The sequence below is a fragment of the Trachurus japonicus genome, chromosome 7, assembly GCF_045865225.1.
Source record: "Trachurus japonicus isolate A0001 chromosome 7, Traja_1.0".
NCBI lineage: Eukaryota > Metazoa > Chordata > Actinopteri > Carangiformes > Carangidae > Trachurus > Trachurus japonicus.
Window position 1 is genome coordinate 4,290,291 of NC_140913.1, and position 14,981 is coordinate 4,305,271.

Genomic DNA, 14,981 nt, shown 5'->3' on the forward strand with positions numbered 1-14,981 from the left:
ACTGATATCTGCTTTAACAACTAATTTCTTCATTGCCTAAACCCAACCAGTGCAAAATCTTTTTGGGAAAATATGCTACTGAAGGAATTTTTGGAAAGACGGGATGTTTAAAAAAAGAAAAAAATACCGTCATTCCGACCAAAGGAGGCAAAAATTGTCGGAATGATGCGGGACATTTGATAGAAAATGAATGCTATGGTCTACGATCTGAAAGACGATGAGAAACGACACGCCCCCCTTCAGTAGAGCAGAGCAGAGCGGGAACTGCCCATTGGTCCGACCTCCCATTGGTTCGACCTCCCGTTACTCCGACAAAATACCCACTGGTCCGACCTCCCATTGGTTCGACCTCCCGTTACTCCGACAAAATACCCACTGGTCCGACCTCCCATTGGTTCGACCTCCTGTTACTCCGACAAAATCAACCACAAGTCGGACCAATAGTAGGTCGAACCAATGGGTGGTCCCGTTAGTTCGACCTGTCATATCGCCACTTTGTGACAAGCTCTTCCATTGATAGGAGCATGCAGCTTTCTCTCTCTCTCTCTCTCTCTAACATCACACGCACATCACACACACGCGGCCCAGAAAGGAGCCAGATCATGTCAGATCGCGCACAACCATCATAAATGCTGATCAAGATGTGTAAACTGATAATCAAAGCCCCCCTCCCAGAGTACAGAGTAAAAGAAATACACTTTTTTTTTCTCTCCGCTCGAGCACGGCTGAACCTGGCGGCTTGAGCTCACTTCACGGGCGCGAGGCTGCTGCAGCCGCCGCTGCTGCTGACAGCAGACTGAGAGAGAGAGAAAAAAAAGTAAATTTCGCTTTGGTTAGGTTCAGGCAATGAAGAAAGGAGTTGGTTAAGTTTAGTAAAAAGACCAGGTAGAGGCTAGACAGGCTGGAAGCATAATGAGCGTTATGTGTTATTAATATGAAATGCTTGTTTTGCACATGATCCGTTTGATCCCAGAAAGGAAAAAAGGATCAATGCGCAGCCTCTGTTTCCTTTCTGATTACGTCCGTCTGTCTGTTCGGAGTGGGAGAAAGAGACAGAGAACCCAATCCACCTGTCTGTAATGTAAGTTTGATTTGATATGAATGTCAAGGTTTAATTACAGACACTAATGAGCGCGCAGCAGTGCGTAAAAGTCGTGCGTAATGACAGCTCCTCGTTGGTGAAACACAATAAACTGCACCTCTTCTTCCACGTGTGTCTTATTGACAGGTGGAGCCTATATGAATAATTATAAAAATGCATAGTGAACGGTAAGAATGGAGAGTTGGACTAATGCTAATAACTAGTCCAGTTCGAACTAATGAGGACCTCACATTAGTTCGAACTCTCATTACTCCGATTGTCGGACCAACGGGAGGTCGAACCAATGGGAGGTCGGACTAATGGGAGGTCGGACCAGTGCCATGGACCCAGAGCAGAGCAACAAGCCTGCCAGCACAAACCAAACACGGCTTTGAATTAGGAGTAAAATGTCGGATTCACAGTCACAATTTCCACTATAAAACCAAAGATTACCTGTTCAACATAAACTCTGCTATAACTATCTGTCTGTTCTGTGTATATGTGTTTTTTTTTTATTGTTCTATGGACCTGGGATTCCAATGATTTAGGCTATTACTCTGACAAAGCACCTGACTGAACTACGGTTTAACATCAGGTTTGATCAATGACCTATCTCACTGTCATATTTATATTAGCCCAACGCCTGGCTCACGCTGTGCTGAAGGAAAATGTAATGCCATAGTTGTAGGCTAAGTTTGTCTGAATGCTCAATGTTGAAGCATGTGTTGCTGTCTGCAGTTTATTTCAACAATAAATTTATTTAACTTTTTTTTCACAGGAATGTGTTAAACAACTGAATATGAGGCAGCTTCCGTCAATAGGAATGGATGGCCCAAATGTAAATTTTAAGCTGATGGATCTCCTTCAAAAAGAGCATGCTGAGCTACATGGAGGTGCTCAACTCATCAATGTTGGGAGCTGTGGACTGCATACCCGCCACAATGGGATGAAGGCAGGCTTCACAGCATGGCAGCTTGAAAAACTCCTACGAGGGATGCATGTTCTATTCCACAATGTTCCTGCCCGGAGAGAGGACTTCACCAGCCTCACCAGGTCCTCTTGCTTTCCCCTTCCTTTCTGCGGCCATAGGTGGGTAGAAAATGTTCCAGTGGCAGAGAGAACAGTAGCAGTTTGGCCCATGCTTCAAATGTACGTGGATGCTGCAGAGAAGAAAAGGGTCCAAAAACCCAGCACGGCCTCATACGACACCATCTTGGCAGCACAAGGGGATCCTCTTATCACCCCGAAACTGCAGTTCTTTCTTGCCATATCAAGAAGCTTTAACCCCTGAATGACTTGGTTACTCCTGCTGCTTGTTGTCATTATAAGAGTTTACTGCGGCGGTTTGTGAAACAGGAGCTCCCACAGGACCGAACCCCCCTGCAGCTGACCCAAATCGAGGTGTCTGAGGAGAAGAACTGGGTCTCCCTGAGAAATCTTGACATAGGCCTTGGTGCTGAGTCTGCCATCAAGGTAATTTTGTTGTAGGTTATTTGGTTTGGCTTTTTAAAGGTGTATAATTATGTGTATTGTGATGAAATCAAACAGCAAATACAAAATGTTCAGTATGTAGAGTTACAGTATTACTATTATCATCATAAGAAGTTTATTCAGATTTAGATTTAGAAGGTAAACATTCCCTGTCAAATCACTGACGTGAATGTTCCTTAATGTTCCTTGTTAGGAAATGAAGCTTAGCGAAAGTACAGACAGGAAGACTACCTCTCCAAGAGCTGGCAAGCCTGATCGCGGTCAGCGATTCCCCTCTCCGGTCTCCGACGAGGACCCCGCGCCGGTTCAACAGGGCCGGAAAAGGACCAAGAATCCAGTCGCACCTCCGGCGAAGAAGAGAGGGCGTCCTCCATCAGCCAGCCGGGCAGATCCCGGCGCCACTGGACCGTCTTCGGCCGCCGTCTCTGCTCTTTTTCCGCAGGTCTTCCCCGCCGCTGCTCCTCTTCCGCAGGTCGCCACCGCTGCTGCTGCCGCCACCACCGCCGCCGCTGCTGCTCCTCCTCCGCAGGTCTTCCCTGCTGCTGCTGCTGCCGCTCCGGGCGCTAGCGACGTCCTGCTATCCAGCATGCAGGCTCTGGTGAGGTCAGTCCAGGCCATCTCGCACCGTGCTCTGTGACTGATAAGCGCAGTAGAAAGGTGGAATTGTTTAATAATCAGCCCATCTGCAACAACTTCAATGAAAATGTTTGCACTTACTCAAGTTGTGTATTTCTTCATGTTAGAAGGTAAACATTCCCTGTCAAATCACTGACGTGAATGTTCCTTAATGTTCCTTGTTAGAAACTTCTGGGCAAACCAGGATGCAAGACGGGGGAACTTTTTGTGCTCACCTTGAGGTGAGAATGTTTGCAGTACCTGGTTAAGGTGGTTAGGAAGCTGCAGTCGGAACACCGGGCATACTTAAATCGAGGAAATGGAAGGTCAGACTAATGGATGCAAAAATATAGCAATGTGGTCAGAGAAATGGGAAGTCGGACTGACGTCATGCGCCCTATCGTTACACTCCTAATAATATATTATATATATACTGTACATGTAACAGAGGTTATAATCACACAAAATAATTAGTTTTTATTCACCTACCTATCTACTGTTCTTCCTTCTCGGACTGTGTCCTTTCTTGGGCTGTCTGCCCCTGCATTTCTTCTTGGGCGACCCCACGTTGGTATAAAATGGCGTCCCATGTCCCATTGTATGCTCTCTCTTGCTTCCTGTTGCTTTGTGGGAGAGGTGAGCATTTCTTTCTGCTCTGTGTCCATTGGTGTTTTTATTTGGCCTCCATTTTTTCCACAGTTTTTTTTTATTATATTCTTTAAAAAAAAAATGTATTTAATGGTTCAGAGAATTCACCTTACAAATCAACAATACATAAGTGGGTTTTTCCCCCTCCCATCCCACCCGATGTCGCCCCCATTTTTTTTTTTTTATTATATTCCTTTTATGTTTCTCTTTGTAGGGGTTTGGGGTGGTCCGAGAGCCGAGAAGTGTATTGTTTATCATTTTCATTTCATCCTTGTCAGGAATAAAAGAAACGTCTGAAAAAGGAGCACTGCTGTGGTTCACTTGAGCTCGACTACACAATGCAGAGCACACACACCAGAATTTCTATGTGCAATTACCCCCCCCTTACACCGTGTCCTAACTGGATGCGACGTGAGCGAGCGTCCGACAATCGCGTCACATCTGACATCTGCGCGTCTGTTGGAATGGAAGCACATCAGCTGTGCGCTCGTCCGCTCGACAGACTGGAGATGTAACTACCCAGTTAAAAGATGGGTGAATTGTGCCTTTTAAACAGAAAACAAGTTTCTTGAAAAATATAGAGCCAACAGCAAGTTGTCTCTATAGTGTAGGAACACGAGTAGCAAAAACATAACGCAGGGTTTTCTGTAACATTATAAGACGGCGCACCGCCCCCGCCCAAGATGAATGAAGAGGCTATTAAAAAAAAAAAGAAAGTTCGCTAGTCTCCTTGAAGCGGCTGTTATCTGTCGCACACACTGAGGTGAGCAGGTGAGCAGCAGAGCGGCCGCACCGTGACCGCGGTCCGCTCCAACTGCCTGGTGTCCCCATTGCGCACCAAGCGTCACTTCTCCAAGTTCTCCTTTACTTTTTTTTTTCTTGAGACAACACTCCCTCTCTCTCTCTCTCTCTCTCAATTTCAATTTCACAAGCTTTATTGGCATATCTATTGGCAGCACAGCAGCTGCAGCTCTGCCCCGCTGTCACATTACTCTCGTGTATCAGCGCAATCTCGTTTACATTACATTAAGCCGACGTCAGGAGAATAATGAGACGCGATGGTAAATTAATGAACATTTAAGTATGATAACGTACAGATATTGGCTAAATATATTTGTGTCTGAAAAAATCATCAATCATGTTTTTGGGGGCATTCTTGGTCAAATTTGAGGGCCAAATGGCCCGTGGCCGCCGCTAATTTCCGCGACGTCAGCGACAGAAATAGAAACGGGGCGTCGGGCTCTAAACGGCGCGTCGCATCGCGCTGCGTCGCTCGTGGCCAGTTAGGACATTACAACAGGAAACCATTAATTTTGCAGCTGTCGCTCACTCGCGTCGCATCCAGTTAGGACACGGTGTTACCCCCTCTTATTGGTTGATGTGTGTCAGTCTTGTTGTATGTTTATTTTGCACTGAGCTGACTGTTGACATTTCACTGCATTGTATGTTTGTGACAAATAAAATCTGAATCTGAATCTCAACTCATCATTCAGATGTATATTCGTCTGTCAGTTCCTGTTGTGTTCCTGTTTCCTGTGTGCTCACCTGTCCTAATTGAATTATTGAGTATATAACTGCTTATGTGTTCTACAAGTCTCTAAAACCATAAAATGCGGTAGCGCATGACACTGTAGTGTGTTGTAAAATCTGTATATTTTTTATCTTTTCGAACGTAGTCATTTTCCCAATGGATGACGGGCGTTTTAGCTCTCTCTGACCGGGCTCATTATGAGGTTCATGTATCAGAAGCTGCAACAGAAAGTCAAAGCCCCTCAAGCCTAGGGCCATCACGGCAGTTTGCTCTTCAGGCTTGACTAGTGCAGTAACTGTGTTCAGACACTGGGTGGCAGTAAGCCTCCACTAGCTCATACAGCAAATGCTAGAAACAAGGTGAGTTCATACAGAAAAAACATACAGAAAAACATATGAAAACAGGGCCCAGGTTGAAAAAAAAAACGAAGTTTCCCTTTAACTATTTACATAACTCTCACATCACAGTCCTAATAAGCAAACAGAGTGAACAAATATGCAACAACTACAGAAAAAAACAAAAAAACATACGTAATAATTATTTAATAATAGTCTCACTCTCCTTTTTAATATCCCAAACATAAATCTACTGTGTCTAACACTTTAATGTCTGTTCATTTGGGATGTCATATAATCCATCCAGGCAGGGCGGCTGTGATTCAGGAGGCAGAGTGGGTCATTCTCAAATGTATCTGCACTTTTTTTTTCTTCAAAATTTTCATGGTACTCTGCTACAGTAATTTGTACACTTGATTGCATCAGCACTTCTTATTCTGATGCAGGGACCATTTACATTGATGTTTAATGCAGCAATGTCGAAATAATGTGCATTATCCCAGTTCAGTAAATTAAACTAGAAAATTTCCTCTCGGAAATTTTGAATGGGCCACGGGGTTACTGCCGGTTTTGCCATCTCTGTCAACATGGGAATCAAACCCACGATCTTAACTCATTGGCTGCCATTGACGTCTATAGACGTCAATCTAATTACAACCGTTCACTGCCATTGACGTCGATAGACGTCAATTGCGTTTTTCAACGGGAAGGGCTGGAGGACGGTCTGGCGGAGCTTGTCCATCAATATCAGGCTTGTAAACTAGTGTAATGACGTGTAGGTGCCCTGTAGGCCCTGTAGGGGGCAGCAGTGCCGTCATTGGATGAGAGATCAGCATTGATTATGAGAAGAAGAAGCGAGATGACAAGAGATATGCTAAAGAAACTTATGCACGGAGCCTATGTGTTCCGCACGTCGGCACATTATGTACCGTATGTGTCGCGGTAGTTCGGAGAGGAAGAGGGTCGCGATCGTGAGAAAATGACGGAGATCACTGAAAAAGACACCAACGCTGGACACCGGCGATCAAGCCGGGCCGAGTGGTGAGAATCAGCAGCTGACGGTGTCACCACAGACCAGAGCCCAGCTCAACTGACGGCTCGGTGGACGTGACCCGAGCGATTCCGTCCGGATCAACCAGGAGCAGCAGAGACTCGTCCCCACGCTCCAGAAAGACATGAAGGTAAAAATATAATACATCAATGGTAAAAATAATAAAATAAACTAACTTGCTAGCGAGCTAACTTTTACTGCTTAGAGAAGGGCGGATCGCTTTGATCGGAAAGGTTAAAAAAAAAAAAACTCCACATCACACTTGACTACATCTATAAGAGATGTATTTTTATGGTAATTCTATATATTTCTATAATTTACAGGTGGTGGATCGAGCAGTGGTCGACCATGGGGCAGAGGTCATGTGACCCCATAGCAAAGCAAAATCGAAGATGAGATCTCCTTTATGTCACATTTACATCTCCTAGATATAAATGAGCACTAATCAAGACAAAAGTGGTTTTCTCATTCTTCTCAAATGTCTCTCCTGAGAATTAAGTCTCACAGTGAGCACTGTGCAAGTTCTCTAAATTCTCTCACAGCTGTCTCTTTTCCTGATCTCAACTAAGAGAAAAATGAGACATGCTGTGCCGCTTTCAAATATGTCTCAATTTGACCTCAGTTATGTCTCAGTGAGAATTCTGTCTCTCACTGCTCACTGTTTGAGTTCTCAGATTCTCTTACAGTTGTCTCTTTTCTAGTGTTTCAGCAAAGAGAGTAGTGCAAGCTCTCAAATTAGTCTCAACATGAGACATTATTTAATATTATAGCCTACCTCAATCATGTCTCAGTTTATCTCTATCCTCCAGACCAGAAGGGGGCGGTAGTGCATTGCACAACCGCCGAAAAACAAAAAGAGGAAGAAGAAGCAGCAGCTGAACCGTTGCACGGCGGGAACATTACAGACGTGACCGTTAACTTCGGGGGGGGGGGGGGGGCACAGGTGGGACAGAGAGGAGTGTCCGTTGGTCGCTGCTGCTGCTGCTGCTGCTGCACAACGTTTTTCCCCAGCCACGCCGAGACTCGAAGAGGTAAGAATGAAATTATTTTTGACATTCTCATGAGGTGAAAAATTAACAGTTGTGGCGACGGAGCGGTCCGCTGAAAGGTGGGGATTAGGTAATTAGGCGTCTGTCCAACAGAAACTCCGAACTGTAACGGTGGTAATGTTAGCTAAGCTAGCTGCAGTAAGATACAATGGCAGATAAGCTAACGGCTAACGGCTAACGTTAACTCCAAGCTCCAAGGTTGAAACAGGGCTATTTTTTATTTTTATCATTTATTTCAAACCACAATCGAATTTTTCTATTGGCTGAGATGGAGGCAGATGACGGTTTGGAGGTAGCTTTCGTCACCGGCCACCAGCTCCCCGACCAATCAGCACCGGCTGCTGCCTGCCGCTAACGGTTGCTAGGCGCTCTAGCTGCTCTGCTGCGGAATCGTTAGTGCGGCCGGCGCTAACGAGCCGTTAACGAGCCGGCGGATCGGTTGTAGATGCTGTGTCACGGCTCTGGCGTCCTCTCCTAGTAGTGTCCGAGCTACTAGTGCTGTTAGAGTCGCTCCTTAGTAGCTCGTTAGCGCTAGCAGAAGTGTCGATGTGTGTTTATTACTTTTTTTTTTTCTCTTTTGTGTGATTTCGCGGCTGTGAATTACTGTAAGTTAGTCCTAGTCTGAGAAATAGCCGATCTACAAGCTCACAAACCTACTGAGAACTTGCAGATCTAGCTATTTTAAATAAATGCCCACTATTAAATCTTTTATGGGGGTCTCTGGCAAAAAATATTTTCTAATTAGGTTCTACATTGCATATCAAACTGGGGGTCCTTGAAATTAAAACAGTTTGAGAGCCACTGAGTAAGTTAACTTGTGAAATCTCTAATTGAAATATTGATTACATGTTACCAGATGTTCATTTATTTATTCAGTTTCTTTGACTGTGAAATTCTAGGGTGTGGCAATTCTTGAATCCCATGATTTGATTTGACTTTTGATTTTTAAAAATTAAGGTCACGATTTGATTTTTTCATTCTCTCTCTCTCTCTTGCAGGATCTGGCTAAGCTGCCAAAAGGCCACCCAACTCCACAAAAAATAAATATGTTAAAAGGTGATGAGCCATCAGACTCAACGTCAGGGTCTGACACCATTATAATAGATGAGAGCCCAGTCTCTAAGCATGGCGAGAAAATCCCATCGCTGAATCCATCACCTGACGGGGGACATGCAACACAGTTGGACCACCACCCTATGGGTAGGTTTGTCATAATTATTACATAATCGCCTGGGCCCACATGTTCAAAACTTTTAATCATTATCCTATCAGATTTGGTGAAGTTCAAAACCAAAAAAACAGCAGTAAGATAACTTTGTTATCCAAATGCAAGGTTATCTAGGCATGTTTTAATTATGTTCAAAAATGAACTTGCCTGCCATTAAAGCTGAGTAGCTTGGTATTTTCTCACTCCTGTATTGTTTGTACTATTTCTCCCTTTCAGATCGAGGCCAGGTCAGAGAGCTTCAGACTCTTTGCGACTTAATTGGAGAGTGACATCGTGACAGCCCATCTTCATCATCAGGCCAGCAGGGGCTGTTTCCTGGGAGAAGCATGTTCGTCTCATCATTCTGCCTTACTGCCATGGATCACGCATGCATGCGTCTGTTCCATGCACTTTTTGAATCCTAAGTAAGTTTTTTCAAAAAAGGCTCTGTTTTTAGGCCAGGATAGTGGGAATAATGATTATATCCAATTAGGACAGTGTAGCAATGATTAATGATGCAAAGTCTGCAAACTAGTTCAGGCAGACAACTCAAGCTGCGCCCATCCTGATCAGCTGATCAGTCACATGCCCTCCTCATCCAAATAGGGCGGGCTATTTAAACCCCCCAGCTTACCTGCTCATCCCTGGCTATGCTGCTGCTGCCGTTGCTATTTTCTGCATACACTCTGCTCCTGCTGCTGCTGCTTCTGCATACATCTCACTGCTGCCGCACATGAGGTTTTGCAAACCCACCACCTCCCTAGCATCCACCTGTGGGCTCTGTCTCTATGCTTCATTCTGCTTCATTCCCTGTAATGTCTTGCAAAGCAGATCATTCAGGGAACAAATTTCTCAGTCAGAGCCTGACACTAAACCTGCTGCAGCCATGCTCAAGGATACCTATGCTGTGCTTCAGCTTGCAATGCATGCTTATAAATGATTTGTACTTATTTCAGAGTTGTCTGACTGAACTATCAGAATAGAAGTTTAATATCAGAAATTAAGTGTTATCCAGTATCACTTACAGCACTTTTAAGGATAACACTGTTGTTTACATTTATATTTATGATTGGCCCCAAAATCTTACTTGCTGATTTGCAATTCTCTGAACTGAAATGGACATCTCACGGTGTTATTTCCTTTTAACCTGAAGTGCAGTTGTGTATGGTCTATGTGGTAAGTCTTTTCGTCAAATTACTCACGACAGATTTTATGCTCTTGTCTTACAGCTTATGACCTGAGATGTGCAACTCTACCGGACTGGGAACCAATTGAGGAGGCCAAGCTCAAGAAAGCCTTTGTGAACAAATGTAGGGCCAGAGCAGGCTCCAAAGAGTAGGCCACTGGTATAGCCTGCCCTATGTGGACTGCTTTCTCTCTCACCCTTCTTTTTTTTTTTTTTTTTTAATTTTTCTCATTCATTTTCATGGACCAGTAAATGCCAAGTTCATTTTGAGGTCTGGTAGTATGCGAGTTGTTAGTAGTAGTAGTAGTAGTAGTAGGTTCTCAGGTCCTTTTACGGTGGCCTGGAGGTGCAAATCAACATAACAAAATCTGAAACACTTTTACAAAGCTTGAGACAAATTTACATTTTAGAAAACATTTTTACATATCCTGAAACAAATTTACATTTCAGAAAACAAATTAACAAGAAACTAAACATTTTTACAAACACAGATAAATTTGCAAGTCCCAAAACAAATTTACAAATAACATCAACTGGAAAGGGAATGCACCAACTCCGGGGTTGAACCAGAGGTGATAACAGAAGCAGCCAACCGGTGTTATGGTAATGTAATTTTGTTTTATGATATGTAAAAATGTTTTCTAAATTGTAAATTTGTCTCAAGCTTTGTAAAAGTGTTTCAGATTTTGTAATGTTGGTTTGCACCTCCAGGCCACCGTACATTGTTGTTCCACGTACCACAGCAGTGCTGGTCAGTGTGTTTTTGCTTTGTTGTCTTTTTACAATCTGGAAGTGTTGTACGTAGTAATGGTGTCACAGAAATAAAGTTTTCAACTTTTCAATATTAAGAATTGTTTTTACAGTTATTTCTAATTACTAAAGTTTATTCATCTTTAAATTACATTCTCAATTTGTTCTCGTATTTCTCAAATATAGCTCAGATATCATTCTCATATATAGCTTCAGAAAGACATTTAAGAGAAATAATTAAGACATGGAAGAGACATAGGACAGACAATGATAAGATCTCTTTTAAGGCTCATACTTCTCAGATTTGTCTCATAAAAGTCTCAGATTCATCTCATGTTATTCTCGTCAATTCTCATTCAAATAACCAAGACATAATTGAGAACAGGGGTATACAATTATGAGATCTCATCTGTTTATCCCAATTCTCAAGTATTGCTCAAATTGTTTTCTCAATTCAACCTCCTTTGTCTTACTGGTGTCTTGTCTCTTCTTAGCTTATCTCTTGCTCCTAAGGGACCCTTAGGAGAAATAATTCAGAAACAAATGATCACAGAATGATACGAATATGAGAAGCTCAAATGTATCTCAAGAGACGAGATTGAACAACAGATGAGCAACACATTTTTCCTATGGGACAGCTACAAACGGACAAAAAAGTTAATGCATTTTTACTGATATTTGTAAATAAATTATTATTTTGCCATCAAAAGTCCTTTCTCAGTGTTGTTTTTGTTGTTTTATAGAAGGAGAACACTGTTCAGATGTGAGAGGTGTCACTAAAGCAAAAAATATCAACGTCAAAGTCACTGTTCTGCTTGACATGTTTCTTTCCACAAAAAGCTTGTTTTCTCAGTGTTTTGGTCAAAAACTGCTGTTTTTGGCGAAACCAGCCTACGTTCTACTGCTGTTTACAAAAGAACGGAAAAAGGTAGAAACAAACTTTTTTTTTCCTATTGAACAAAGAGAGTCTACTCTTTCTCTTGGTAGTTTCGGTGTTTATATAGTCATAGAACACAATATTCTGTGGGTCTTATAAGATCGTTCAAAATGCTCTAAAACGGCTGGCAATATGGGGCTCTCTGCTCTGAAAATGGCTGGCAGCCAATGAGTTAAGGTCAAGACAGAGCTGATCAGACAGACACATGATCATCTTTCTATAAGCACTGATATGGAGGAGCTGTAACCACATTAGGTTAACTCTGTGTGTGTGTGTGTGTGTGTGTGTGTGACTATGAGCTGCATCCTGTGTCAGTCTGATTTAGCTGTGTCTGTGTTTATAAACATTTAAACGAGCGCCAGGTGGATTGTTTATGAAGTTAACGAGCTCTGGCCTGAGGATCAAAGAGGTTACCACGGCGATAGGGGCCCCCGCAGGCTGAGACAGACAGAAACGTGGAGAAAAAGAGCCATTTTCTGCCTCTGCACCGGTCTCACAATTAGGCTTAGGGTGAGAAAACGGTAAATCCTATCAGAACAAAACACAGATCAACGTTGCTCTAAGGACTTCCTGAAAATTTCGGTACGATTTGGTGTTTCTACAGTAAATATTTTGGCGACGCTGGCAGTTTTAAAACATCAGGCCGTTCTGCTTCTCTCAGAAAATATTTGTATTGGAGTCAATGAGGAGCAGGGACAGACGTGGCCGCACTCAGAGGCTCCGAGTTTAAATTCTGTAAGTCTCTCTGATATTTTGAGCAGATGATGAGTGACAGAACAAGTTTGTCTTACAAATTCTGAAAAAATTATGTGTGTAGAGTGTAAATTGTGGCCGTTTGGAGTTTGGAAAGAGAAAAAATCTGGAGTTTTTCTGGCATCTCTCCCACTCTAACCGATGATGTCACGCACTCTGACACGAACATTCCGTCCAATACACACCCATTATAATCTCATAATTTCTCCAAAAATGATCATGGTCATTGAACAGGGATTGATCAAAAACTATATGACAATCAAAAAATCAAAACGTGGAGTAATACGACAATACACAAGACTTGTGTCTACTGTTTAAAGTTTAAATGGAGTCTCTAGGTGAAAGTATGCCTGAGCAGTAGACGTTTGTTAAACTCCAATGATTGGTCTTTTTCGCTCTTTTTTCCCCGCCCGTCCCATTGATTTACATGCAAAATTTTGCGCAGTTTTTCGCGACTTATGACCAGTGCCCGGTGCGATTGCCCGTGGCCCTAATAAATGAAATTAAAGGACCATACGACGGCTAAAAAGCTCTTGCATTCTGCATGAACACATTGGAACCACTTAAGCAGAATAGCCTTGCAAATCATGATTAAGCAACAAAACACAAATGACCAACTATTTATGAGCACCAGTCCTTGAGCAACATGTAAAGGTAAAATGTCCATGTTACGGGTTTCAAATAAGATAATGTAACCGGAGTAACAAAAGAATTTGTCTGGGGTTCACCGCCCTTCACTCTGGACCTGCAAAAACAGAATAACGTAGGTGAGTAGGTGAAGGAGCAAACCGCCATTTCTTTCCCAGATTTCTGTCTGATTTATTACACAAAGCACAATATAAAACAACAAACTTCCCCTGAGTAATTAGTTATGTTTCAGTTTTAAACACATTAATTATGTTGTATCTACCCTTTACATTTCCGCAACCATCATCTCATTCACAAACATTCACAAAAATAATCTGTCTTTACAAAAATAAATCACTTCCTTATAAGTGCAATTGTGTCAGAAATGTAAATCATGTTTTAATCTATATGAGCGTATCTTTGTTTTTAACTCAATAAGTGCATCCTCATCTTAATGTAATAATGTAAACCTTAAACCTTCTTAGGCTTTTAAATCAATATTCAAGTGACTTTACAATCAAAACATGAAACAACACACATACACAGGGAAAATCATTCAACCTATGGTCCCATTAAACACAGACCGGACACTATTATAACTTCGAAAAAAACCCTCAGTTCAAATTATTAAACGTACATTTGCTTTCATTTAACCTTAAATATATTTTTCTAACGTGTCAGAATGCCCCAGGAGCCGAAATAAAAGGTATCAGGGAGCGACAGCACCAGCACACAGAATCCCACATACACAATCACTGTGCTAACATGCTAAATGGCCGCTAACGCCATTGTTTACAACACTCGTATTTTCGCGATCACCAACGCGGCTCGTTACCACGGATACACACATCAAAACTAGTCAACGGACTTCTTTTACGTATAATACACCACCGTACACCCAAGGAGGAATCTGCTTGTGCAACTTTTACCGTGTACCAACCTGCAAAAACAGAATAACGTAGGTGAGTAGGTGAAGGAGCAAACCGCCATTTCTTTCCCAGATTTCTGTCTGAGGGAAGAGGGAGGGGTCCCGCACCTCTAGACACCGCGGTGCAACGGTGGCCACACTTTAGTTCCGCTTTTCCTTTTTACTCGTACACGACATTTTAATACACAATAAAATACGAAAATATTATTCAACAGCTGGCTGGCTATTACTGACCTTAATAAAGTGATGTTACACTTTTTTTTTTTTTGAATATGAAAGTAGTTTTTCAAGGTGTATCACACACTCCCCAACAAATAAAAGTGGCTCCTGACACAAAATACTTGAAACGATTCTTCTCTGAACATATATATACATTTTCTTTTCTTTTTTTCATAACAAAACACATTCAAATTCTCAGTGAGTGTATCCTTTAAGTCCCATAAAGTGTGAAGTGTATAGTGTGCGTGTTTCAGACCTTATCAGGTGAGTATGCAATGTATAATGTGTGTTTCAACAGGTAAGTATGAAATGTATGGTGTGTGTAGTGTTCAAAGTCTCTTCAGGTGGGCATGGAATGTCTTTCATGGCCTTTCATCCACAGTGGGTTGGGTACATGACAGGTAGGTATGGGTATGGGGCGATGGATGGGGGTTGGAAGGGATGGAAGTATGGGGGACAGAGACACTGGTGAGAGCACTGTACTGGCTGGATCCCTAGTGCACTCACAGTGGGACGTGGCTGATAGGCTGGTCGGCCCAAGGATGGGTAAGTGAAGACATAGCCTGGCCGTCT

The 14,981-nt window shown here is 42.6% G+C and overlaps 1 pseudogene; it reads left to right on the top strand.

Annotated features, from left to right (window-relative positions):
* The first annotated feature begins 1,880 nt into the window (after nt 1–1,880).
* On the top strand, nt 1,881–10,347 carry LOC146984033 (uncharacterized; annotated as a pseudogene).
* Nucleotides 10,348–14,981: the final 4,634 nt, after the last annotated feature.